This window comes from Monodelphis domestica, chromosome 7 (assembly GCF_027887165.1).
Source record: "Monodelphis domestica isolate mMonDom1 chromosome 7, mMonDom1.pri, whole genome shotgun sequence".
NCBI lineage: Eukaryota > Metazoa > Chordata > Mammalia > Didelphimorphia > Didelphidae > Monodelphis > Monodelphis domestica.
Genome location: NC_077233.1, coordinates 31941679 through 31968187, shown reverse-complemented (window position 1 = coordinate 31968187; position 26509 = coordinate 31941679). Strand labels below are relative to the sequence as shown.

General features: G+C 40.4%; 1 protein-coding gene across 1 annotated transcript in view; it reads left to right on the top strand.

The window, feature by feature from the left end:
• The first annotated feature begins 19864 nt into the window (after positions 1-19864).
• TAFA4 (TAFA chemokine like family member 4) overlaps positions 19865-26509 on the top strand; it is a 199245-nt gene continuing 192600 nt past the window's right edge. The window contains exon 1 of the mRNA XM_007500059.2: positions 19865-20558. The gene's annotated coding sequence lies outside the window, so the exon portion shown is untranslated. The remainder of the gene's footprint in view (positions 20559-26509) is intronic.

Sequence of the window (26509 nt, the reverse complement as noted above, 5' to 3'; positions counted from 1 at the left end):
TTGGAAGGGGTTTAGAGGTCATCAAATCCAATCTCCTTATTATCTTCCAGATAAGAAAATGGATCCCCAGAGAGGGTAAGTGATTTTTTCAGGGTCCCTCAGCCCAATGTGTTTGAAGTGGGATTTGAACTCAGATTTTATGACTTCAAGTTCAGTATTATAGTCGCTATACCATATGGCCTCTATGTCCAGCAAGCTTGAAGCTGTGGTATATTCTTCTTCTAGAATAAAAACTCCACGGGGCAGGACCTTTATCTAATTTCAGCTAAATATCTTCAGTGCCTAGCAGAGTCCTCTACACATAGTAGGGTTTAATAAATGCTGGTGTAACTGAATAAATGAATGACAATAGATCATTCTGATGGTTTGTTAAAGCTATACCAAGATATTTTTGAGTTCAATGTAAAATATGAAATTGTATATTTGGGGCTCCTCTTAGATGTAGAATTCTAGGAAAAATGAACCTCATATTTGATCCAGCCTGGCACTCCCCATTTCCATATGTCCCACTGAGGCAAAGTCAAAGGAAACTGTTGTCTAGGCTGGGGTAGGACCAAGCAGGGCAGACCTCTAGTGAGCCTGATCTTTCACTGATTCTTGGAAGTGGACTAGAGTGATTTTTGACTCCCTTTCATTGGACTTCCCTTTTGGTGATCAGGAACCAGGATGACAAGGGAACAATAAAGGTGCCATGGGAAGAAAAGGGTAAAGGTTAACCTCTCTCCTCTTCATTGTCACTTTTACCCTAGATCTAAAGAGAGATCTTTGGGCAGTGGAATGGATGCATTCCCTAGAATTAGAGGATCAGAGTTCAAATCCTTTCTTTGATGTTTATTCCCCATATAATATTTTGGTTTCTTCATCTCTAAAATGAGGGGGGTAAAATTGGATCAGCTTCTTTCTCAGAGGCGAGCCAGGTATCTGTCCCAGTTGACTCAGCAGTTGGAGGACAGGGACCGTCTAGTTTTTGCCTTTGCATCCATAGAGTCTCATATAATGCTTTCCATATAGTAGTTTGTCGACGAATGTTTGTGGAATTGAAATGGAACATTTTTCCTATCGTTATTCTTTGCCTTTCCCTAACATTCATATAAAACACTTGATTGTAGGGTCAGCTCTACTCAAGTTCCACTTTCATGTCTCTCTGAGGAGTGTAGGCAGTCTTTGCTGCTCAAAGTCCAATGGAGGTCAAACTGGAAAGGTTTCAAATAGAGTCCAGTGATGAGCTTTAATAGGTCTGGGGTCTGTGGATCAGCCTGGCTAAGTTCAGAGAGATACATCAGCAGGAAGATACAGGGAGAGGAATTTTCTGGCTGCAACGACTGCTGAAGATCATCTATCAAGTGACGCAGGAGTTGTGCTTGGTGTTGGTGGGAGTAATTGCCCCTAAAAGTCCCAGATCCTTAAAGAAATGAAATAATAAATGAAGCCTAATAGAATCTTGGGATACAATTCAGTAAATTGTATCATCTAAGATCTACCTAGTATGTATCTTGAAGTTATTGGCTTATGGTAAAGTACCTAATAAATGTTCCATCTATGTAACTATATATCTATGTATGCATCCATGAATGTGTATATATATATGTATATATTTATATATATTTGTATGTTAGCTACTTGCCTCTCTGCCATTAGAATGTGAGCCCTGCTGGGCAGGGACAACTTGTGCCTTTATTTGCATTCCAGCACTTGGCACGGTATTCAGCACCTGATAAAACACCTAATAATAACTGTTTATTGATTATTTGATCGTATGAGATCTGGGGACATGAGCAGGCTGCAAGCTTACCATGATGACAATGTGCAATGGCGTCTGAGAAAACCAATGTGATTTTGGGCTACATAAAGTGAGGCGCAGCTTCCAGAAAGGAAGAGGTGGGAGTCCCATTCTTCTTTGCCTCGGTCAGACTCCGTTTGGAATACGAGGTTCAATTCTAGATGCTGTCGTTTAGGAAGGTCATTGACAAACTGAAGGACATTCAGAAAGGGGCAACATTGGGAGTTTTTAGGTCCATTCCATAGAGGCATCCATTGAAGGAAGTGGAGGGTTCAACTTGGAGCAGAGAAGAGTCAGGTGGGGCAGGATAACTCAGTTCCTGTATACTTATACATTGAATCAGAACAATTTACAGCTTCTTTTATGGCAAAAGATATGGCAGTAGCCTTATTATATCATCTTATTTTGCAAAAATAGCACAGTCTCAATGGTAGTTACTGGATGGTATCCAAAAGCTAATTTCTTTATAATGACCCCCATTTGTTAATAGTCTTGCTTCCATACTTAAAACAAAAGGCACTAATCACTGTTTCTGTAATCATCCTTGAGAGCCCCCGAGTCTTGAGTTTATGGATTTATGGAACAGATCCTAATGGCTGGTACATAAAGATTCTACCACCATTAAGATCTGATCGGCTGGAAGCTCCTGGAGGTCAGGGACTGTTTCATTTTTGGCTTTATACTCTCGGACCTGCACACTGACAATCACACACTTATTGGTTGCCTAGTCACTGGACTGATTGGCAAGGTCACAGCTATTGTTTATATATGGTATTTTCTACTTTAGAATGGCTATCATGGAATGTCAGTGCCCCCCAACCCCTATTTTACAGGTGAGGGAACTGAACCCCAAATAAGAGCACTGAGGTCCTCAAGGCAATGCAGCTATCGAGGTGAAGACCAGGACTGAGACCCTCTGCTTATCATGCTCTCTCCTTTATAGCCAGTGCTGATGAATCTTTGCCCTGTGACTGCTCTTATTTTTCCATCCTAAAGTTTCGGGTCATGTCTAGTACACATCTAAAAAGTCTAGTTTGTCTAAAGACTTACTGTAGGACAGTCCCAGAGCTCTGTAAAATTGAATTTTCCTAACATGTCTGAGTGAGTAGATGCCATCTGAAGTAGTATGTTGGATTTGGAGTCAAGAAACATCGGGTTCAAATCCTGGTCCAGACATATACTAGCTGAGTCACCCTGGGAAAGTCCTTTTAACTTTCTGTGCCTCAATTTTTTTATCTGCAAAAAGGACTTGAACTTGATGGCGTCTCTCCAAGTTCCCTTCCTGTTCTAAGTTTATGATCCTGCGATTTTTTCCAATGACACCATGACTTGGTAGAATAGTTGGAGTACCCAAGATTGGCTAGAAAATGAATTCAGAAATCATCTATGAATGAGTAAAACAGCAAGAAACTCTGAGATCTTATTAAATGCAGCTTGGAGGGATGTAAGCGTAGGATGTTGGCTTAAACTTATTTCTCAGTTGTTAGAAGGGAGAGGCCTTTTGTAGGGGCCAGTATCACAGATTAAAGGAAGACTAAGACTCTGAAGCACCAGTAAACATTCAGGAAACTTTTATAAAAATGAGAGTACCTAAAAAAAGATATATATTGAACAGTTCATTAAAAAAAATGACTATTTCCAGAAAGAACTAATTAGTTGGAGAGATGGATTATATAAAACAGGGTTCTAGGAAATAAAGAAACCATATGATGTCAAATTTACTCATTTTCTAGGTATTATGAGAACTGAGAGAGATTGGTTCAAGGTTTTCCCAGAGCCCTAAAGCCTGATACCCAAATCAGAGTGTGTCAATTATTCCTACAAATGCAGTGAAGATGTTCGCTTATTATTAACTGGTAGTGTAATGGATCCTTGGGAGGGTAAGCTAACTGGAGGTTATGAGTTCTGTCTGCAAGGACAATTTAGTTATTTTCATAAGTATATTTCAAGCCCAAGATTTCTCTGTATCTAATCAACTGGTTCCATTTTCCTTTGCATTTGATGAGGGCATTCATTAACATTCCACAGGATCAGAGAAGGTTGGCTCAGAATGAAATAGTGCCTATAAGATGTTGCAATATCATGTTTCTGCAGTCCACTTAAGCCATTATTAAGCACCGTGGATTTTTTTTTCTGAAGGGGGGGGGAGGAATTTATTTACTCTCATTAAAACTTTGTATCTAAGCAGTGAAGGCAATTTCCTTTTTTATAAATCAAAATATAAGACAAACATGGATTTTGAGATAATGAATGTCATCTGCAATTCACAATCCGAGAGTTCAGACTTTAAGTAATGTAAAATATTTAGTTGCAATAGACAAAATATTTGTAATGGTTTGGCTGTTTCTCCTCAGTAAGAAATTAGCTAGTAATAAATCTGTGTTAGACTCTAACTGAGAGTAAAACCAGACTGTGCAAACCTAATTTGACTTCGAGAAAGAGAAAGGAGCTGATGAGGAATTAGTATCCTTGGATATTAACCCTGCACTTGTGGTCCAGCCCAAGATGGAATTCTGCATCCCTAACTAAGCAAGCATTTGACCATAAATCTGGTGGCTCTGAATGTGCACTGGCTGTAGCCGAAAAATACTAGATAAGGAATCTAGTTAGAGGAATGGATGCGGGACTGTCTATCCATAGTCTTCTGCCAGTCCCTTGGTGACCAACGGCACATTTCTGAGTTGGTGGCTCATATGAAGAGTGTACTCTGTGGCTATCTGTGTAAGAGAGTGAAGCCAAGGGGGCCACAAGGAACTTGAACCTGTGACTTTGGCTTTATGCATTTGATGTCTTTCTCCTTTAATATACAGCATCCCTTCACAACTAGGACTTTAAAAATCTTCCTCAGGTTCAAGGCACATTTACTGTGGGTCAGCATATAGCTCACAAGCCCCCACTGATGTATTTCTTTTACTAGGCATCCAAAATACAGATTAATTATAAAACAAAAGACATCTAATTAAAGAGCATAGCAAAATAAGTACAAGAAAGGTTTCCTCTTACCCTCCCTCCCCATATAAACAGGGTAACCATTCATAGGTTATAACACAACAAACGGAGAAGGGAGACATAGATATTTTTCTGTACTCTGATACTTTTTTCCTACTTGGCTACTTATTGGAATGATTTTTTAAAAAATATCAATTTGGGTTTTTTCTCCCTTGACTTCTAACCAATCAAATAACCTTTAAAGGATCAAAGTATGTAAAAACACCTATGTATTCCCTCTCTATTGGTGCTGTGGCAACTTTTGGGCATTGGCTTTGTGTGTATCTATGTGTACCCATGGACATCTTTCTTGTCATTTTGCTATACTAATTCCCCGAAGCCTTGTAGTCCTTTGTGATTCTTGTTCGTGTTGACAAAAAAGCACCACGTGGAAGTTCCACTCGTTGTAACAGAAACTTCCCTCTTATTCTTTTAGTATCTTGGGGATGTCAAGGGAGCTCTGAAACTGAACATCAGTTGCATCTCATTCTTGCTCACTTTCTTTTCTGCTCATGTATATCCTTGATGTACTTTAAGTATACACCTACCTTACAAGTCACTATTGATAATATTCTTCAGGCTAATTGCATTTACTATACAGCTTTCCATGATTATTTATTTAAAACATTGTTTTTTCATAAATTATTGTCCCAATATTTATGGCCAAATAGTATGCTTAGAAGAATATTGCTGTGAAAAGTGATTTTTTTAATAGTGAAAAAGAGTTTGGGATTATTGAAAGCACCGTGTAATTTCTCTAATACCCTATATAGTCTGATTTTCTCCACCTGCTCAGTTTCAGGCTCAGCTCATGACTCACCTAGAGGACTTGACCAAGATAGATAGATTGATGAAATTACTCAATGGTTACCCATTTAACAATCTTCCGTAAAATGAACCGTGTTTTTCATCCACTTAGTTTTTCCAGAATGTAGATTTAAACTTGTTAATTTCTCATTACTTTGTCCTGGATGTCCCCCATGACTATTATGGTGCACTCATGTGGAGAGCCTTAGTTTCCTTCAAAACTTATGTTCTATTTTCTACTTGAAATTTTTCTTGATCTAGGCAGTCACTCATTTCTTTTCTCCTAAACTACTGTGCATTTATGCTGAATAATATTTCTTTGTGTTTTAAAATTTTGTTATTTATTATGCTTTATTAATTTATTTGTTTTATTTATTATAATTATAACATTATGATGTTGTAAACTATTTCTGTTGTAAATATTTATAAACCTTGTTTCATCTGATATAATGTAAACCCTCTGAGGGCAGAGACTTCAAATTTTGTCTTAGTATCCTCAGTGGCTGACATATGATAGGGGTTTGATAAATGTTTGTTGTTATGATATAAGCTCCTTGAGGTCAGGGACTGGTTCATTTTTGTTTTCATTTCTTGAGGGCCCAATTTAATTCCTATAATATGATAGTAGATACATAATAAATATTTTTGGTTGATTCATTGATTTCACTAAGGAAGTTTTTTTTTTTTTTGCTTTGGAGCCAAATGCAATTAGTCAAATGTCATCTGGGAAAATGTCCAAGCATATGGAGACTCTCACCAGTTATCAGAAATCCTTCCTTTGTTTGGCCTCATTTAAGGCATTGTCTGAGGCACTGGCAAACAGTTTTGATGAACATATATGTAATTTCCTGCTTATCTGAATGGATGTCAATAACCATGTGAAACATGCAATAAAGTTCTCTTAATTGTTTGGTTTTTCATGGACTCTTGCATAATACTGCCATGTATGAGTGACAGCTTGTCTGAGAAAACACTTCAAGCTACAGTTTTTCTGGGTCGAGTCAAATGCTCTTTTCCACAAATAAAAAAGAGAGACACCTTATATTTTCCATCTCTCTCATTCAGTAATGAGCTGACAAAAATGGGGGCCACTGGAAAATTGTCTGGAAACCCCCCCTCTTCTCTCTCTGTGTTTTCATTGAAGATTATGCATAGGCTACTTTCATTTTCCAAAGATAAGAAAGAAGGCATGTAGATTGGTGGCTGGAAAAATCTTCTTTTCTGCTCTTTTTCAAGCAACATGGAGAGGTAGCATCCATCGTGTAGTGAGTAGAGGGCTGAACTTGGAGTAAGGAAGAGCCGAGTTCAGATCCTATCTCAGAGATACTTTATGCATGGCCCCGGGGAAGTCATTGAGTTGCAGTTTCTTCATTGGTAAATTGAAAGACTTAGATTTGATTTCCTCTAATGTTTCTTTCTGCTCTAAATCATAACTTCTACCATTATTTTGGAATTTTTCTCACTTTGGCCTGTCTTGAGAATTAAACTCTCCAATGCTTTTTTGTACTTCGTGTACTGATTTCTTTCATTTGTATTTGGTTAGGACAAACTGCTTTACTTGACTTCACATAAATGAACACACATGCCCAAAGACTTTCGGAATTGGAAGGAAACTCATAAGCCACAGCTGAACCCATCCATGAACCATTGTGCACCAACCAGGGGACATCAAGCTAGAATCCCTTCTACGACTAACTTGGTCTTTGCTTGAGGTAACAGCTCAGTGGACTATTAAACAAAATTATCTCCAGTCAAATCTGTAAGAGTCTTGTATAAATTTAACATATTAATGGGTTGAGGAGAGCCATCAAGAATACATTTTGTTCTACCCAGTCAGATGCTTTTAAAAGAAATCAATAAATAATAGACACAGTGGGATCTTTCTTAAGTGCCATTGCATTACCATTTCATCACATAAGGAGATGGGTGCAGAGGTGGTAGAATCCCAATTTGGCAATTCTACTTTGGTTGCCTTTGAGAATAGATTGTTCCAAAAATACTGGTAGGTCCATTCCATTTGTGTCCACTTTTAAAAATCCTTCCTATGCTTTCTTCAATAAATCCTTTCAGAACTCTGGTTTTACGGATTCTCTTGAGGTTTATTTTCTATCAATTGCCTTTTGCAAGCTTACAAAGCAAACAATCAGCTATCAGTAATTAATTAAAGGTCTGCTGTATGTCAGATATAGGGGAGAAAAGCTACTGCTTATAAGATACTCTGCATACTGAACACCACCGTGCCCACATGCCGTATGTTCCTATATTCCTCCAAACACTTCCATGGTGTTTTGCAAATGAACTTTTATCATGTTATTCAGTATTTGCCAAGTCATTTTCTGGGCTCTTTGGATCACTTTGTTAATGGGGACTTTAATCTACTCTAGGAAGTGGTAATAGAGTTCATAGGATCTTTGAATTAAGAGGATAAGAGACCTAAGAGTCCTTCAGGTCCAACCCCTCCTTTTACACCTGATATAATTGAAGTTTATAGAGGTTCAGTATCTTATCCAAGGTCACACAGCTAGTAAGTGTCTGGGACAGGATTTGAACTCAGGGTATTTCTGTTTGCAAATCCAGTGGTTAATCCTCTGTACCATCTAGTGGTTTGAGGGTTTTGTTTTTATTCTTTTTCCCATGATTGCATTCACTGTCTTCTCATCTTTGTTGTTCCTGTTTCTACAGAGTTTACCTTGATTTTTGGTATAACCATCCAACAAGCTTCCCACTCAGGCTGCTTATTCAAAAATTCCTCCTTCTGCAAGCATTTCATTTTAGACACAATGCTGTCAAAAGTCTACTTCCCTTTCCTATATTTATCAGGATCCTGACCATAAGATATCTAGATTCAAATGACAGTGAACTCCAATAATCTGACAAGATAGAGCATTAGCTGTCATTTTACATATTTATTAAGAGCTTTGTTAGAATGAATAAGGGCAATGATCAATCCAACCCAAAGCAGACCCATTTGGTAAGATACAGACTTTACAATGATAAAAATAACCAGATTGTATATAGTGTTTAGTAATAAAGATACTTATAATATCTGGTTTTATGTAGTGCTTTAAGGTTTGCTACAAATATTATCCCATTTTAGCCTCTTCAGAACCCTGGAAAGCAAGTTCTATTATTCCCATTTTATGGTAAGGAAACTGAGGCAGGGGGTGATTAAATGCTCTATCCAGGATCACAAAGCTAGTAAATGTCAGAGACTGGATTTGAACTCAGGTATTCCAGATTCCAGGTTCAATGTTCTGTGCAATACATCACTAGTAGTAAAAACACTTTTCACGAATTATCTCATTTGACCATTATGACAACCCCGTGGGATAGGTACTATGGGGTTTTATTATCCTCATTTTGTAACTGAGGAAACTGAGGCTAAGAGAAATTAAGTGACTTGATTGTCATCACCCAGCCATTAAATGTCAGAGGCAGGATTTGAACTTAATCTTTATGATAGAATTTTGATTCAGGCTTAATATTTGTGTTACTGGCTGAGAATCTCTAGAATATAGAGCTGATTTTTTTAAAAGTATATATAACCTCACACCTAGCAGACTGGACAATATGACAATAAAGAAAATAATAAGTTGGAGGGGGTGTGGCAAAATTGGGACATTAATGCATCGCTGGTGGAGTTGTGAATTGATCTAACCACTCTGGAAAGCAATTTGGAACTATGCCCGAAGAGCTTTAAAAGACTACCTGCCCTTTGTTCCAGCTATACCACTGCTACCCCAAGGAGATAATAAGGAAAAATATGTGTACAAAAATATTTATAGCTGCATTCTTTGTAGTGGCAAAAATTGGAAAATGAGGGGATGCCCTTTAATTGGGGAACAAATTGTGGTATATGATGGTTATGGAATACTATTGTGCTATATGGAATGATGAATTGATGGACTTCTATAAGAACTGGAAAGACCTCAATGAACTGATGTAGAGTGAAATGAGCAGAACCAGGACATTGTACAAAGAAACTGAAACATTATGGAATGATCAAATGTAATAGACTCTGCTACTAATAGCAGTGCAATAATCCAAGACAATCCAGAGGGACTTATGAAAAAGAACACTATCCACACTGAGAGAAAGAATTGTAGAAGTAGAAATGCAGAAGAAAAACATGATTTATCACTTGTTTATATGGTTATATGATTTAGGGTTTTGGTTTTAAAAGGTCACTCTATTACAAAAGTGAATAATATGGAAATAGGTAATGAGTGATAATACATGTATAACCCAGTGGAATTACTTTTCATCTCTGGGGTGTGGGTGGGAGGCAAGAGGGGAGGGAATGAACATGAATCATGTAACCACAGAAAAATACCTAAAAACAAACAAACAAATAAATAAATATTTTAAAAAGTATATATAAATGAGGGGCAGCTAGATGGCGAAGTGGATAGATTCCTAAGCCTGGAGGCAGGAGATCCCAAGTTCAAATATGACCTCAGACACTTTCAACCTGTATGATCCTGGGCAAGTCACTTAATTCCAATTTCCTAGCCCTTACCTTTCTTCTGACTTGGAATTGATAATTAGTATCAATTCTAAGAAAGAAGGTAAGGTTAAAAAAATGATATATAAAAATGCAATATGGTAGTTTCAGAGCTTTTTTGCTTGTTTGGGTTTTTGAACTTCATGTACTTGTCTGTGAATTTTAAAGTATTTTGTTAGCTCTTAATTTTTTTTTAAACAATGCTCTCAGGATCTCAGCTCCATCTACCAGAATCCCTGCCCCACCCCGACAAAGAAGGATCATCAAACAAAACAAATCCACAAGTTAGCCATGTCCTTAAAATGTGGGACTCATTCTCTGCCTCTAATACATTGCCCTTCATCAGGAGGTCTGTTCCATGTTTCATTGTCTGTTCTCTGTAGGTGTCATTCATTACTGAACTAATCACTAATCAGAGTTCTTAAATCTTTCATAGTTTGTTTTTGTTAGTTGTTGTAGCCATTGTCTACATTGTTCTTTGGATCTGATCACTTCATTGTATCAGTTCATATAAGTCTTCCTAGTTTTTTTGGAATCTGATCCTTTCCTTATATTTCACTGCATAATTTTCTTCTAATATATTAATATATCATATTTAATTCAGTCATCTCAACTGATGGGTGCTTTTAAAATTTCTTTTGTTCAGTCTTTTTTCAGCCATGTCTGATTCATTGGGACTTCATTTGGCATTTTCTTGGCAGAGATACAGGAGAGGTTTACCATTTTATTTTTATTTCCAGTGTTTTCCCTCCATAAAAAGGGCTATTATAAATATTTGTACAATGGATCTTTTCCCTCCAAGACATTTGCTTAGTAGTAGTAAAAATGAGTCCAAGAGTATACAGAGTTTGTTGACCTTTTGGATATAGTTCCAAATTACTTTCTGGAATGGCACAGGTCCATGGTTCCATAGTATATTTTCCTTCCTGCTCTCCTCCAAAATTGTTTTCTATTTTTGTCTTCTTTCCAAATCTGATGTATGTGGGGTGGAACCTAGTTGCTTTCATTTGATTTTTTCCTGTGTATCAGTGAGTTTGAACAATTTTTCATGCAGTTGATGATAGCTTGGATTTCTTTCCTTAAGAATTGTGTGTTCTTATTATTTGAACATTTTTCTTTTGAGGAATGGCTCTTGTTCTTACACTAATTGAATCATGTACCTTGTTCTTATATTTGATTCCCTATCTGATCTTTAACAGGGGAACTTCTTATAAAGATTTTTTCCTGTTAATTATTTTTCTTTGTATTTTACTTGCATTGAGTGTGTGTGTGTGTGTGTGTGTGTGTGTGTGTGTGTGTGTGTGTGTTTGCTGAAACTTGAGAAACTGAGACAAACAGGGTTAAGTGACTTGGCCAGGGTCACACAACTAGTCAGATTTGAACTCATAAAGATGAATTTTCCAAATTCAAAGCTCAGTGCTTTATCCTTTATATCCTTTTTTCAGCTATACTCTAGGTGATCGGGCAGAGAAGAGTACTGGACCTAGATTTAGGAAGACATCTCTTTGAGTTCAAATGTGGCCTCAGAAACTTACTGGCTGTGACCCTTGTTAGTCATTTAATCTTATTTGCCTCAATCTCCTTACTTATAAAATGAGCTGGAGAAGGGAATGGCAAACTACTCTAGTATCCTTGGCAAGAAAACCCAAATGGTGTCAGAAAGAGTCAGACATAACTGAATAAAAACATCCTAGCTTTTCTGGAAGTACCTCTTGTTTGGGGCTTTCTGGTACAGGCTTCTGTCTTGTCTTTGTTTTTTAGTTCAGTTTTGGCTTGGATGAAGGTGATGATGGAAGTGCTTTTCCTTTAGATTTCATGATCGTTATTCAGTCTGGTGATCTTGTTAGGTCTTCGCTGGAATATGTGTATATGACTGGGGTTTCTCTGTGATCATTCATCCACATAGCCTTCTTAATCAGAAGTACACACTGCCTTTATTAATGGAGCTTATAATCACAATAGCTTTCTGGGCTGCCACATCCCAGTGTTGATGCATAGAAAACTTGCAGTAATTAAGACTCTCAGATCTTTTTTGGATTTATTTTACCTCCATCATCTTGAACTATGCCTGATTGTTTTAACCCAACAAATTATAGAACCTATTATTTCCCAGAAACTTATTCTCTTGCCTATTACCCCAAGAAATATCTTCATTACATACCATGCACTTCCTTCTACCTTTCTGGGTCACCACACATTATAGGAATTTAATGATAGCTATATTATTTTGATCTGCTCAAAAAGAAATAGAATAGGGGAAGCAAGATGGCTAAGTGGACAGAGAGCTAGGTCTAGAGATAGGAAAACCTCTGTTTAAATTTGGTCTCTGACACTCCCTAGCTATGTGACCCTGGGCAAGTCACTTAACCCCCATTACCTAGCCCTTACTGCTCTTCTGCCTTGGAACCAACACTATTGATTCTAAGACAATCGTATATGTCTGAACCATTAAACAGGATGATCATCAAGACCAACCTTTTGGTGCTAGTGGTATTAATTTTCATTTTGTTGAAGCTTTGAGTAAGGGTGGGGTAGATGAAAGTTAAGACCCTGAGTTAAGAGGGAGACCTCAAAGGAGATGGGACATTGTGCACAGAATTACTTTTTACCATGGAATTAAAAATCATGGTAAATTTGGAGAGATTGTGGGGTCAGTAGGAAGAGGAGTATAGTAGGAATAAGCTAAAAAATAAATCTACCAGTTAAGATCTTGAATTCCTAGTGCCATATTTTGGCAAGGACACTTAAAATAAGTGTGTCCAGAGGAAGGCAGCCAAAATGGGGTAGATCATCAGGTTTATGCCCTATAAGGACACGGATATTTAGATTGGGGAAGAGAAACTCAAGGGGATGTGTTAGGTATTTTTAAGGGTTTAGAGTGAAAGAAAGTTTAGATTGTTCTTCTTGGGCAGAACCAGAAGGTCAAAAGTTGTGGAGATTCTGATTTAGGCTTGCTCTAAGGAGAAATTTCCTAACAATTAGAATTATCCTAAAGTGAGATGAGTTGTTTCAAAACATAATGGGGTCACCGTTATGGTAGGTTGTCCAGAGGAGGTTGGAAATTTGTTGGTAATGTCAGAGGATTCCTGTTCCTAGACTAGAGACCTCTGAAGTCCCTTTCCCAGTTCTGTGAGTCTGTGATACTAATCTGAGATCCAGGATCAAGGTTGTTACCAATATGAGACATACAACTTGGAGACCACTAAGTATTCTTAGGACATTGGAACATTGATGGATACTCTCAGAAGAGGTTTAAAACCCCCTACCTCTGTTTTAGAATTGATAAACTTATCAGTTGCAAGATCTGTAAGGGCTAGGCAATTGGAATTAAGTGACTTGCTTAGGTAGGAATGTCTGAGGTGGGATTCCAAAAGAGAGTTTCCACCATCTCCAGGTTATAGGTTTATTTTACATAAAATTTGCATTTTTAATCCAGTACCATAATACCAAACTACCCATTAATAGAAGGTTTGAAATAACTCTGCTGCAAAAGGATATGGGCCCACATAACTACAACCAAGAGAAATCAGAGAGCAGAGCTTAAAAGAGATTAAAGTTCTTTCCTTCCTGGTTGCCTACTATGGATCCTTTTCAGCTTATCAACTTTTCTCTTTCATAGCCCAGAGGATTTGTGTTGGAGAGGGAGGAAGGAAGCATTCAGAATATATTTGCTTTTTGGATTTAGGTGCTCAGGTTTCCTTGCCTCAGTGCAATGGGACTATCTAATGGAGAAGGATGTGGTATTAGTGAGTTGATACCAGGACTGGTACATAGTGGGATAGGGAAGATCTTACTTCTGCTAAATAGATTTTTTGTTAACTTTCTTAGTCCTCACTTCATCTCTAATAGCCTGCTACAAAGACTGATATTCTCACCATCAGGAAATATCCTTTGGATTAAGTCTCCGGTCTCTAGGAGACCCTTTTCATTCAGCCATTTAATTGAATTAATTTATAAAATGCCTATAAAAACCCAACCCTTACCTGCTGTCCTGGAATCAATATGAATTATAGATTCCAAAGCGGAAGAGCAATAAGTTCAAGGCAAATAGGCTTAAGTGATTTTCCCAGGTCACACAATTAGGAAATGTCTGAGATCAGATTTGAATCCAGGACCTTCAGACTCCAGATCTGGCACTCTACTTACCTACCCCTAAATGGCTATCATTTATCGGGCAATGTGCAAGATACTAGAGACACAAAGACAAACATGAAATAGTCACTATTCTTGAAGACTTTGATTATCTGTGTATAAATATACAAAATTTAGTCAATCAGTTAATGGGCATTTATTAAATTCCTACTGGACTGCATTAAGCATAGATTATGTCCTCTAGAATTTCACTGTCTCAAAAATGCCTGAAATGAATATGAGGCAATTTTGGTGAAGAGACTCTAGTTTGGGGGAAGATTGGAAAAGGCAGGGTTTGAGGAAACCTGGGATTTTAAGAAGGGAGTGGAAGAACTTCCTGAGTTGGAATGGTAAGTGCAAGCAACTGGCAAGATGGCCAATCCAGCTGCACCATGGAGAGCTCCCAGGAAGGGCTACCAGGTTGACATTCATTAACTTCGACAAATTGATCAGAGTAACTGCTTTTACCTATCTGACCCACAGTAAGCATGCTTGTTGCCTGACTGACCCATTGACAGATTGCCATGCCTTGAGAAGATGGGAATATTTCAATGGAGGGGAAGGAAAAAAGGAAAAGTCTGAGCATAGAATGCAGGATAGACCCAAATGAAGCAAAATGACTGGGTTTTTGGCAGCTAGAGAGCAACTTGAGAATGCTGAACAACTGTAGATGGTATAGGGGGAGTTGCAGAGAGGATGCCCACATGGGAGATGAGGTGTATGGAAGATAAGCTGTCTACTTCATAATTTTGCCTAGGGCTCACTATGGCTGGAATCCATCTTTGAGGTTGTTTCCATTGTATAATCAGTAAAAAAATGTTCTTCCACTGTGGTTTCATATATTCTTATTATGCTAATTTGCTCTGAAGTAGTGCTCTCATATACCCTATAAATTATTAAAGTGGTGTGGTCAGGAACAGGAAGGATGGCTACACCCACCCAAGCCTTCCTCCCAAAGATAATGGCCAAACCTTGTTTGATTTCCAGAATTTTAAAACAATGTGGACCATCCTTCAATGTAGGAAATAATAAAGAGGCTAAAAGGCTGCCCACTTCCTGGTTAAAACGGGAATCCTGGGCTAGGCAGAATAAGCTAATGGGTTTGGTTTCATATCTTTTCACTGCTACAAGTTCCCTGGTTTTCCTTCTGACCAGCACCATGGGGAACCAACCAGAATAGAATCTGATACACATAGCACAGATGCTGCTGTGTTTAGATCTGCATTCTCATTGCAAGATGGTTTATCCTTCTTTTTGTAAAGCAGCCAGTGCTCAGATCCAGCACAGAGTTAGGTCAGACAACCTATTGGAGAAAGGGGAAAAGGCTTCTTCATTCTCTATTATACTGTAGAAGTATTGCTGTAAGTCAATGAATAATCTTGCTCTGGGAAGGGCCAATACCATTCCTCTGAGCACAAGGAATGGACGAGGAAACCAGACTAAGTCAGTTGTTCCATTTATTAGAACAATTCCAGGTCTCACTCTAAGACAAGAGAAAGTAGAGCAAAAGAAAAATGGGTCTTCAAGTCTGGATATTTGCAAAGTAAACAAAGTATTGAATGAAGAACAAGTGGTTCAATTCTTACAATAAGCTATGGAGCAGTTACAAGGTATAGTGCATAGAGCAGCAGGCCTGGAGTCAGGAAGACCTCATTTCAAATTCAGCCTTAGACACTAGTTATGTGACCTTGGTCACTTAACCCTGTTTGCCTCCTTTTCCTTATCCGTAAAATGGGCTGGAGAAGGACATGGTAAACCACTCCAGTGTCCCTGCCAAGAAAACCCCAAGTGGGGTCATGAAGAATTGGATGTGACTGAAACAATTGAACAAGAATAGCTTAATAAACTATATGAAAATAATATATTATCATGTAAGGGGGGCAGGGATCTTGCCATCTCACAGTGGCAGACTATTTTGGCATACTATTGGAGCATGGGCTAGAATCTCCCCCTCTAATATTTTTTGCTACTCTCTGGAGGTTTCAGGGTGCCTGGTAGAAGTTGGAAGGACAAACAAAATTATATAATCTATATAAACATAATAAATCTATATAGCTACATATCTATATTTATATACTTATGTAAAGTCTCAGAAATATTTATCAGGAGGTACTCTTTTTGGGATCTGCTTATGCATTGAGTTGGGAAAAGGGGGAATAAAATCAAATTTCCCTAACTGAAATAGGAATGAATAATGGGAAGTCTCACATGTGTCTTTTTTGTCCCAATAGCAAAAGTTTGAAGGTTGCTCATAGATGTCTCTGGGAGAATATGACTGGTATATTGGACCTTAAGAAAACAATGCTCCCTGGAGCAATAATAGTGGAAGGGCAGCTAAGGGCCAGGTATAACCAGCAGATAGCAGCAGGTTTGTAGATGATAAGTATCAGCAGAAAGCAGATTTTCAGCAGGTAACATCTATATCAGTTGAATATAGTAGTAGACTAGTTTGATTTCCAGCCTTGTCTAGAGTGGCTACTGGATAGACCCCAAAAAGAAGCATCATTGGATAAGGCAAAGAGTGTAGAGCATAGAACAGATTTAGACAAGAGAAGTTTTCTAGCTTCAGTGACTTCCAGGGAGGTCTTCTTTCTTTACCAGCTTCTGATTTTGTAGGAAATTGTACCTATTTGTGTGTGTGTGTGTGTGTGTGTGTGTGTGTGTGTGTGTGTGTGTGTATGATGGTGAGAGTTATTGGATTGCTTGGTCTTCCCATGTTACTTATTTAATTTGCAATTAAGAATTTTATTTGATTTATGCTTCCTGTATAGTCTATTGGTAAAGAATAAGAATGGGGGCTTGAGCCAAATATCTTTTCCCCACTTTGAATCCAGATTCTGGTAGGAGCTTAGAGTTGAGTGAGAGATCCATTACAACTGTTATGTTATATAAGTGCATTTGTCTTCTCTAGTTTTTATTTGGTTATTTCTGATAGCCTACAAATGAAGAATTATGCCAGAGTAAGAAAGGAATTGGTAAAGCTCTTCTGTATTTCACTTTGTGGTAACAGGATTTTGTCAGTAGGATAGGAAAACTGGAATTATTTTCTTCACAAACACAAGCAAATCATAATGGGATGGATTAAATGCCTGGACATCCATGGGACTGAATGGGATGTTGTTATGGGAACAAATGAATAGAAATAATTCTCATTTTCTTGAAGTTTACAATAGAAAATCCAATATCAGTATGGATGAACAGGTAGAGAATACTCAAATGGAGATCTAGTTGTGAGGCATTTTTTGAAACTTCTGTGTCTCCTGCCTTTCTGTGTCCTTTTTTACATGGAAAGATGGAGAATTGGAGCCATCTCTAAAGACATTGATATGCTCAGTTTCAATGTAGCTTAGGCTGGCAGAGGGCTCCAGAGTGACTAAAAGGAACCTTTCAAAGAGGAAAGATTAATATAATGAGCCTTCCTCATCTCCTCCTTTCATTCACTCTCACTCCCAAACTGTTGAAATCTTTCCCTTCTAATAAGGCCTATCTCAGATGCCCACAAGTTTTCCCGATTCATGCCCCCACAGAGTAATGTCACCTTTCTGAAGTCTCCTCATACTGGCTATTTGTGTCTGGTCTGTGGTAGAGCCTTCTAAGCTTCTATTGGTCTAATCAGCCACAGTCTGACATACTGTGCATTGACTCTGACACAGTGATGACAATTTGGTTCTCTTCAAGTATAAAGAACAAAAACCAACCAACCAACCAACCAACCATTCAGCCAATCAACCAACCAATCAAAAAATTTGGCACTTCTCCCTTATACTTATTTTATTCTTATATTTATCTAGTTATTTATGTCTGACATATCTTCTACTAGACTGTAAACTCCCCAAGGGCAGGGGCTTTGTCATTCATCTTTGTATCCAAAGTTAAGCATAGTGATCACACATAGCAAGAGTTTGTTTAAATGTTTGTTGAAAGAATGAATGAAATTTTATTAGGACACTATGATAAAATATGAATCTTCCCATCCTGGATTATTTTAAATGCTTTGGTCTAAAAAATTCAATTTATCTGATTATTTTGGTACAAGGAACTGGCAAATCAGTGGAAACTGGTGGGTATTCTACATCAAGGCTGTTAGTGAAATATACTGCTCATATCTCCCACTCCACGATATTATCCCAGAAATAGTCTGAAGACAATATTCAAGGTAGGATAGTTTTCTCAGAGCGAGATGCAGAAAAGATCTTTAATGCTAGCTTATTGGAAAGATATCTTTTTCCTTTTCAGAAAATCCCAATATGATTTTCCTTTTCTGAATGAAAAAAGGAAACCCAAGAGATGGAAAGCTGGGGAAATAAGATTGCTCCTTGCTTCAAAGGATACCCCAAATCTCTGAGGATGTGAGACTGCTAGGATTTTTCTGAGTTTCTAAAAACAAGTACATCCACTGTAAGTATTTATCAAGTACTTACAACATGTATATACTATATGCCAGGGTTATAAGAAGAAAGAATGAAACATCCAGTATGTATAAGATATGTACAATACAAAGATAGAATTAATAAATACAATGTGCAGAAAATATAGAAGATAGTTTGGAGGGGGTACACCTGTAGTTGGGGACAGGGACAGATCCTTAAAGGCTTTTTAAAAACAGAAGCTGGTGTTTGGTTTCATCTTAAAGGAAGCGGACTCTAATGAGGTAGAGGTAAGATGAGAGTGCATTTCCTGCATGGGAGATGAAGTGTCAAGAGTGAGGACCAGAGAAAAGCCTAGTTTGGCCCGCTGGGGATGTTGTATCAGATTGGAAAGAGAGGTAGGGGCCGGTGTAAGAAAGCTTTTGAAAGGTCATCAGAGGAGTTTATATTTTCTCTTAGAGGTTCTAGGAAGCCACTAGATATGGCCCCGAAGGATAGCTCAGTGCAGAAGACTCTATAGTTTCCAGTCACGTTGCAGTCGTTCCCTTTTGGTAAAATGGGGAGGATGAATTCCTCTTAAAAGTTTTGCAGTTCGACGTCAGCTTGGCGACACTGCAGTCTTGGGCTCTGGTGGCCCACTTTTCCGGTGGAAGAGCTTCAGGCTTAAGTGTGAAAACATGATCAAAATAATATGACCAGAGTATGTGGTGAGCGCAGCTGAGAGGCCAAAGGTGCTTGGCATGAAACTCATTATCTCAGTGCAGGGGGCAATGGAGGAGGGCCAACCAGGCTTCGGGGCACTTCTCGGTCGAGGGTCTAGGAGACACGGCTATTTTTTTTTTTTAACGTGCAAGAAGGTTACATAACGACATGAATTATATATGCATGCACTTCTTGCTGCTGTGTATACTAATGCTTATTTGTAAACTGCTGGAAGGCCCAGGGCTGGCGAGGGCGTGATGTTTGCTCATCTTAAGTTCAGCTACCAGGGGCTGCCTCCAAGGGTTTTTTCCCAGCTTGAGGTAGGGAGATCGAAGATGACGCTGCCCCAGGAGGCCTCCCTCACTGTCCTTCCCCTCCTCCCCCCCCCCCCCCCCCCCCCCGGCCAGACCCTCCGGATCGTTTCCTCTCCACCCCTAGCCTGCACCAGCTCACTCTCCAGAATGAGGCTCTGTGCAGAAGGGGAGGACAGAGCAGAGGCAGGGAGGTGGGAGTGGGGAGATGAGCAAGCGGGTGGGGGCGGTGAGTGACACTACCCACGTGGACAGCTGCCGAGAGGCTGGGGGTGGGGTGGGGGGAGGTGATAGTGTCCAGCTAGGCCCTGGCCAATCAGGTGGGCCCGCCAAGGGGGCCGGCTCCAGGCAGTGCTCGCTCGGTTCTCTCCCGGCTCTAGAGTGCTCTGGCTGAGTGGCTGGGGATCTCACCAGTTCTGTTGTGTGTGTCCTCGACGGGGAGGCCGACTGCGAAGGAGGACACTCGTACCCTGGACATCCCCCTTTCGCCCCCGCGTTCTCCCAACTTGCTTTTCTCTGTGGTTTTTTACCTCACAGTCCCGCAGGAGTCGGGGATTCCCACTTCTCCAACAAGACTTGAGAACTTCTGTCTTTTTCGCGCCTCTGGTCGGGGGAGGCAGAAGATGGCAGAGCATTCTCAGGCCCCCAGTGAGGCAGTTTTCCTGGCCATTAAGCTCTCCTTCTACCTCACTCTTCCTCTATAGTCCCCGGGCTGGCATTAGGGGCTGTTCTCCCCGTTCCCTTCCAAAGTAGGGGAGTCCTGGCCACAGCGCTCCCTCTCCCGGGACAAAGCTTGCTGCCTCCCTCTTCACTGGCTGAAGTCATGTAAACAGAAGTGGCAGAGAGCGAAGGGGCTGGCAGGCAGCCAGACAGGCAGAGGCTGTGGTTGGTGGTGAGTCGTGCAGCTGTTGGTCCCGACCTTCCCTGCTACGGTCCCAGCCGGTCCGCGGCTGCTTTTCCTCTCTCAGGTAAGGAAGTACTGGACCAGGGGCTTAGAGCAGAGCGGGTGTGCGAGGCCAGTTATTGTTGGTTTGGTAGAAGGAGTCTGCTTGTCTGGAGCTGGAACGTAGGCAGAAAGGTTCCCTTCCTCCCCCCCGAATCTGGAAAGAGTATTTCTCTTCCTCCAGCGGGGTAGAGAAATTAGATCGGGTGCGGGGCTAAGAGAAGCAGCCGCGGCCAGTGGGGCGCCCCGAGCCGGCGCGCCGAGTCTTTGCAGAGGCTCTGTTGGGAAAGCTGGATGAACTGGCCAGAGAGTGGAGGGGGAACTGTGTCGTTCGTTTTGGGGAGTAGAGGTTCATCTAGCCTGCCAAGTCGCCGCGGTTCGAGTTGACTGCTCTTTGCCCTGGCGCTGGGAGAAAATCGAGGCAAGAGTGAGGAGACCTGGACAGGAGGACGATGCCCACTCCGTGCCTGGCAAAATCGTTGGGGTATGCTCCCGGATGTAGCAGGATGCACCGTCTCAGCTATTCCTGAAAAGAGGAGTCTGGGGTCGGTTTGCTGGCCTTGATCCTACATTCGTAGCCGGGGCACCCAGGGGAGCACCTGAGCTTGGGGAGAGACGCTGAGGCAGTGGTGCTGGAGATGCGGGGCCGAGCGGCAGTGGTCCTCTGTAGAATCCCCGCAGGGCTAACCCAGTTTCCCCAACTTCCCAGTTGGCACCTCAGTCCCGGAGGAAAAGCTGGACCCAAGTTGGCGCAGTTACCAGTCCCGCACCGAGCCTCTGCCAATCTCCATAACTCTCTAGCCTTCTCCCCAATCTCAGGGCGCTCCCAGAGACATTGGTTTGAGGACGATTCTGAACGAAATCCAGAGGTAGACCCCTCGCAGCTGCATTCCCTGGTCTCCCCGCTCTCCTCCTGCTCCTCCTCCTCCTTCTCTTTTATTCCCAGCTCATTCAGCGCGAACAGTTTGCTTGCTGTGTTCTCTCGCTTCCCCCCTTCTGTGCCTTCTTACTTCATAACTTTGAGACTTGTAGAATCCGAGGGAGACACACGGAGCGCCGCTTGCTTTTGGTAGAAAAGAACTTCAGCAGGCAGCTGCTGGAGGGGCTAACAATGATCCGATATAGCCCTGGCAGGGGAAGGAATGAACACGGGGGAGGAGGAGAAAGAGGAAGCTGGACGAGGGAAAGAGGGGGAGTGGAGGTCAATATACTAGGCAAGTGTGGAGGAGGGGAAGAGGATTCTGGAAGGCGATGGTGGGGTAAGTTGCCACTAGCATTTACCAGGAGTTTAATCTTTTCTGCTTCCAGTCTTTCCCTTTCGACCTTTAAGATGCTGGAAGCATCCATCTCTCCAGTCCTGTTGTGGCTGATTTGATTTGACAGGCAAAGATGCGCCGCTGGGATGGATGGATCCGATCTTTTATCCCTTGCCTGATGGCTGTGTCATATCCTGGGTAGAGTGGCTGAAGACAATAGCTTGTGCCCCCCTCGCAAACCCCAGCCCCTCCGACTTGCACAAATGAATAGCTCAGCTTTCCGATCACACAGTCTAGATTGGGTTAGACCCCCCAGACGACTAGCCCTAGGAGCGATTTGTCTGGGTGGCTATGTGAGCAGAGGTGTCATAGGGACCCGCTTGAAAGTATGTTTTCGAACCTTCTCTGTCTGTGGAACTCCCGGTGGAATGAGAATGTCAGAATGTCAGAAGCGACTACAACCTCGTAGCGCTAGCGGAGCATTCTCCCAGCCGCCCACGGGCCAAAGGCATTACAATATGGACCACGCAGGGTTTGTAAGAATAAATCACTGGGCAAGCATGCACGCCTTCAATAGGAAAACAACGCTCCATAGCAGCAGTGACTTATTTATGAGAGCAGTTTTCAGACTCATTAGAAATAATGATGACTTAGATGCTTTAAACTGACCCCAGGAGTGGGCTTGGCTGGCGCTTCTCACTTGGCTCAAAGCTTTTTCTTGGCTGCGTCTTAATTTACCAATCAGAATCCGGGGAGACCGCGAGCTTCAGCCAGGGTTTAAGTGCAGGTGGGGAACTCTTCGGCTTTGCATTAGCTGGCCAGACCTTTCCTGGTCTTCACTCCACTTATCTTTTCTCCTCTCCCTGGGCCTTCATGCGAGCCCAAATCGTAGCCTATTGCTATTGCATTGGTGCGAAGACTTTAAGTGGCCCTTGGACTGTTTGCTCCTGCAGACAGCCGCCCCATTCAGAGAAGCACTTGCTGCGCTTTTGTCTGAGTTGAGTTAGAGTTTGCAAACATACAAATAACTCGGTGGGGTTTTTAATTGCTTTCATCTGCGCCAATCTGTGGGCTTAAAAAACCACCTCCGAACAATGGGGAGGTTCTCTGGCCTCTTGTGTTTCAGATGTTTATAATCAGCTCTTTTTAGAAAGGTGTATTGTTGCATGACCTAGATCTACTGAATTTCATAATGACTATTTGCTTGCCTCTCTTTCCGACTTCCATAGCCCTTCTCAGCTGGTTGCTTTATCTATTCACTCACTCATTTAATACAGTATTTTCTTATGTAAATGATGTGTTGATGCATAAGATATTAAAACTGCATTTGTGGAGATTAACACATGAGTATGACATCATCACCAGCCAATCCTGTGACTGTCTTGAGCAAACATTGACAAAAGTCACATTATCATACAAGCAAGGGAGTCCCAGCTACTCCTAAGTAGGAAAATGGGGAAAAGTCATTATTGTAGCACTCCGTTCTTAATTAAGGGCCGAGGTGGGGAATTTCTGCATCAATGATGCAGTTTCACAATTGTGGCCTTGCAAATATAGAATGGACTTGCGGGAGTGTACTTTTCCTGTCTTTATTCAACCTCTCCCCCTTTTGCCAAGTTCCACCTCCCCTCAGTCTATGTTTGAGTCTCTTGCCCCAAAACTATTTTGATAAATGGGCCAACTCTTTGATATTGTGTCCATAGGACAGATGCAGATATTTAGTGTTATATAAATGTCATACCAGGTGCAGTGGAATTACTTTTAGCTCTAAAGACACCGTCAAGGAGGCATGCACTTATTCAATAGGTAATCAAGAAGTAAGCCTTTATTAAAATGCCTACTGTGTGCCAGGCACTGTTCTAGGTTTGATGTAACATCTTCTGGGAGAGGGTCTGATTGAGCACAGAAGTCTTATAAAGGGATTTGTGAAATTGTCTTCCACAGGTTAGCCATTCTAGCAGTTCTCTGTAATGACAATGTTTGAGAAGAAGAGCCCGGATCTGAAATGCATGCCACCCCTGATGAAGCCATGGCTGAAACTGTAGCATGTGGATATGGCCCATTGTTGCAACCTGCCTCCTGTGACGTCTAAAATCCCCCTCAAAAAATGATGCCTATATCACCTGATAATAACCATTTGGGTTAAATTAAGTCAATGCTCTCCTCTTTCTCCTCTCCTTACTCCCCAACTCACTTCAACTTCCCTTTTCTAATATAAAATAGTAACAGCTCACATATAGGGCTTTAAGGTTTGCAAACTGGATTTTGTAGATTATCTCATATGATAGTTAAATTTTTTCTTTTCTGATTTGAAGTAAGTCTGGTTTAAGGATCCAATCGTAGTTCTATAGAAGGTAGAAAGGGGCTGAGAGATCATCTACGCTAACCTTTTTATTTTGCAATGGAGGAGACTGCAGTCACAAAGAAAATGAGTAAGAGAAACAGGACTCGTGTGCAAGTCTCCTTCTTTTGCCCAATGTATTTTTCCAGTAAGAACTGTGGAGATGACACTGTTAGGAAGCTAAGAGAGTCCGTCCCTTTGGTTATGTCTATGGCACAAACCAGTTTGAATTCCTTGCCTTATGTTGCTGCTCATTCAATTACAGACAGTCATCATGGTCTTGCTTCTCTCTCTGTGGATGTTGACATTTTAATAGATTTCAGAGGCAACTATGGTATTGTGAAAGATGTTCCAGAGCTAGAAAGAGGTGAGTCGTAGGCAGTCTCAGCTCTGACACTTAGGATTTCTGAGCCTTAGTTTCCTCACCTTTAAAATGAAGATTCAATTCAATGGAATGAGCTTTTATTAAGTGAGTTCTAAATGCCTGACCCTGTGCTGGATGCAGGGGATTTAAATGCAAAGACAAAATACTTTATTTTCTATTTCAGCGTTGCTACTTATATAATCTACCTCAGTGGGTTCCTGTGAGAAAAGCACTTTGTAAACCTTAAAACCTTATGAAAATGTAAACTGTTATCACCAATTATATTAATTATTAATAATGATAACAGCAACCTAGATTTATGTTGTCCCTTAAGGTATGCAAAGCATTTTACATACATTATCTTATTTGAGTCTCACAACAACACTGGAAAGGAGTTGCTATTTATTTGTTATTTATTATTATTATTTATCTCCATTTTACAGATGGAGAAATTGAGGCTTATAAAAATTAAGCCTATCATCTAGGTCACATAGCTAATAAGAATCTGAGGTAGAACTCTAGTCCATTTTTTGGTTCCAAGTCCAGCATTATGCTGTGTTGGTAAGACTGGAATCTGTGCTTAATGGTGCAGCTTTTTTAATATAAATGTATTGCCATTGGGGAAAAGATGATAGTATTTCAGTACTGTCATTTTTGTATAGGAAGGTCAGAACCTAATATTTTAGTGTAACTTTCTTTCGTTTTCTTTCCATATTCCTTTTAATTCTGATTTTGAAAAAAGAAAACCAGAGAAGAGATCTTACACATTCACCTATGTCACTTGGCATGGCTGGGAATAATAGTAACTGACATTTATCTAAGGCTTTGGAGTTTTAGAAGTCCAAGCATCTATCGTTCCACTGGAGCCCTGCCACCATCTTGTGCTAGAGGAATGATTAGCTCCATTGTGTCTATGAGGAAATAGCCTTAGAGAGGCTAAATAATGTAACCACGACCACATATCTAGTGAGCGTCAGAGACAGAATTTGCATTCAAGCCTTCTCAACTTCAAGTCCAATATTTTCTCTATTATAGCATGTCACTTGCTGTCTCTGCACCACTGGACAGGTTGCTTACTGTCTCTGAGCTGAAGCTTCCTTATATGTAAAAGGAGGGAGTTGGATTTGATGGTCTTCTTTCTTTAGATCTGATTCTTTTATTCACTGTTCAGTATTCTGACTAATAGAGAGTTATCGTATATGCAATGCATGGATTGCTAATTTGCAAAAAGTCAGAATAATAAAATCAGAGGGAGCATAATTTATTATTTTTTGATGCTTCAGAAAGCACTCTTGAATCCTGTAGTGCCTCTGGGCCATGCTAGTCTGAGCATCAACTGTTGTTGCTCTGTAGAATGTGATAGTCTTGGTTGGTGGAGAATTCTGGGTAACTGAATATCCTCTGATAAAGAAAATAAACACTCTATCTAAACTGTGAAATACAAGAGTGCAGTTTGTATCTTCTGCTGAGATTATAGATGCTATTTCTAATACTCCAGATTAAACTTTTTCTTTGAAGGTAAAATATGGAGGCTCTCTCTCTCTCTCTCTCTTTTTTTTTGTGAAAACAAATTGATAAGGTCATCCAGTTTTTATTTGCAAAATAAAAAAGGTAACAATGAGCAACTCAGTGTTTAATTTTGGCCATAACCTCACAGGAAATAAGGAGGGCTATTGTAGGTTTATTAGAACAGTTTCCTGCCTTCCAGTTGGAGAGTCATGCAAATAGAGTCATCACTAGAGAGACTGGTGAGTATCCATGAGTGTAGTATCTGACCCTACAGGAATTCTATCACTCTTTGGAAGTAACCTTATCTTCTTTCTCATACATGGGTGTGTTGTAAAAGACTCTGACTCCCTTTGTCCACCTCAATGTAAAATCACATAGCTCCTAAGCCAGTGATGGCGAACCTTTTAGAGATGGAGTGCTGGGTCCTGCCCCACTCCCCAGGCTAAATGCCATGCCCCCCACTCCCTGAGACTTAATGTGATGTTCACTTCCCTCTAGCTCTGCTC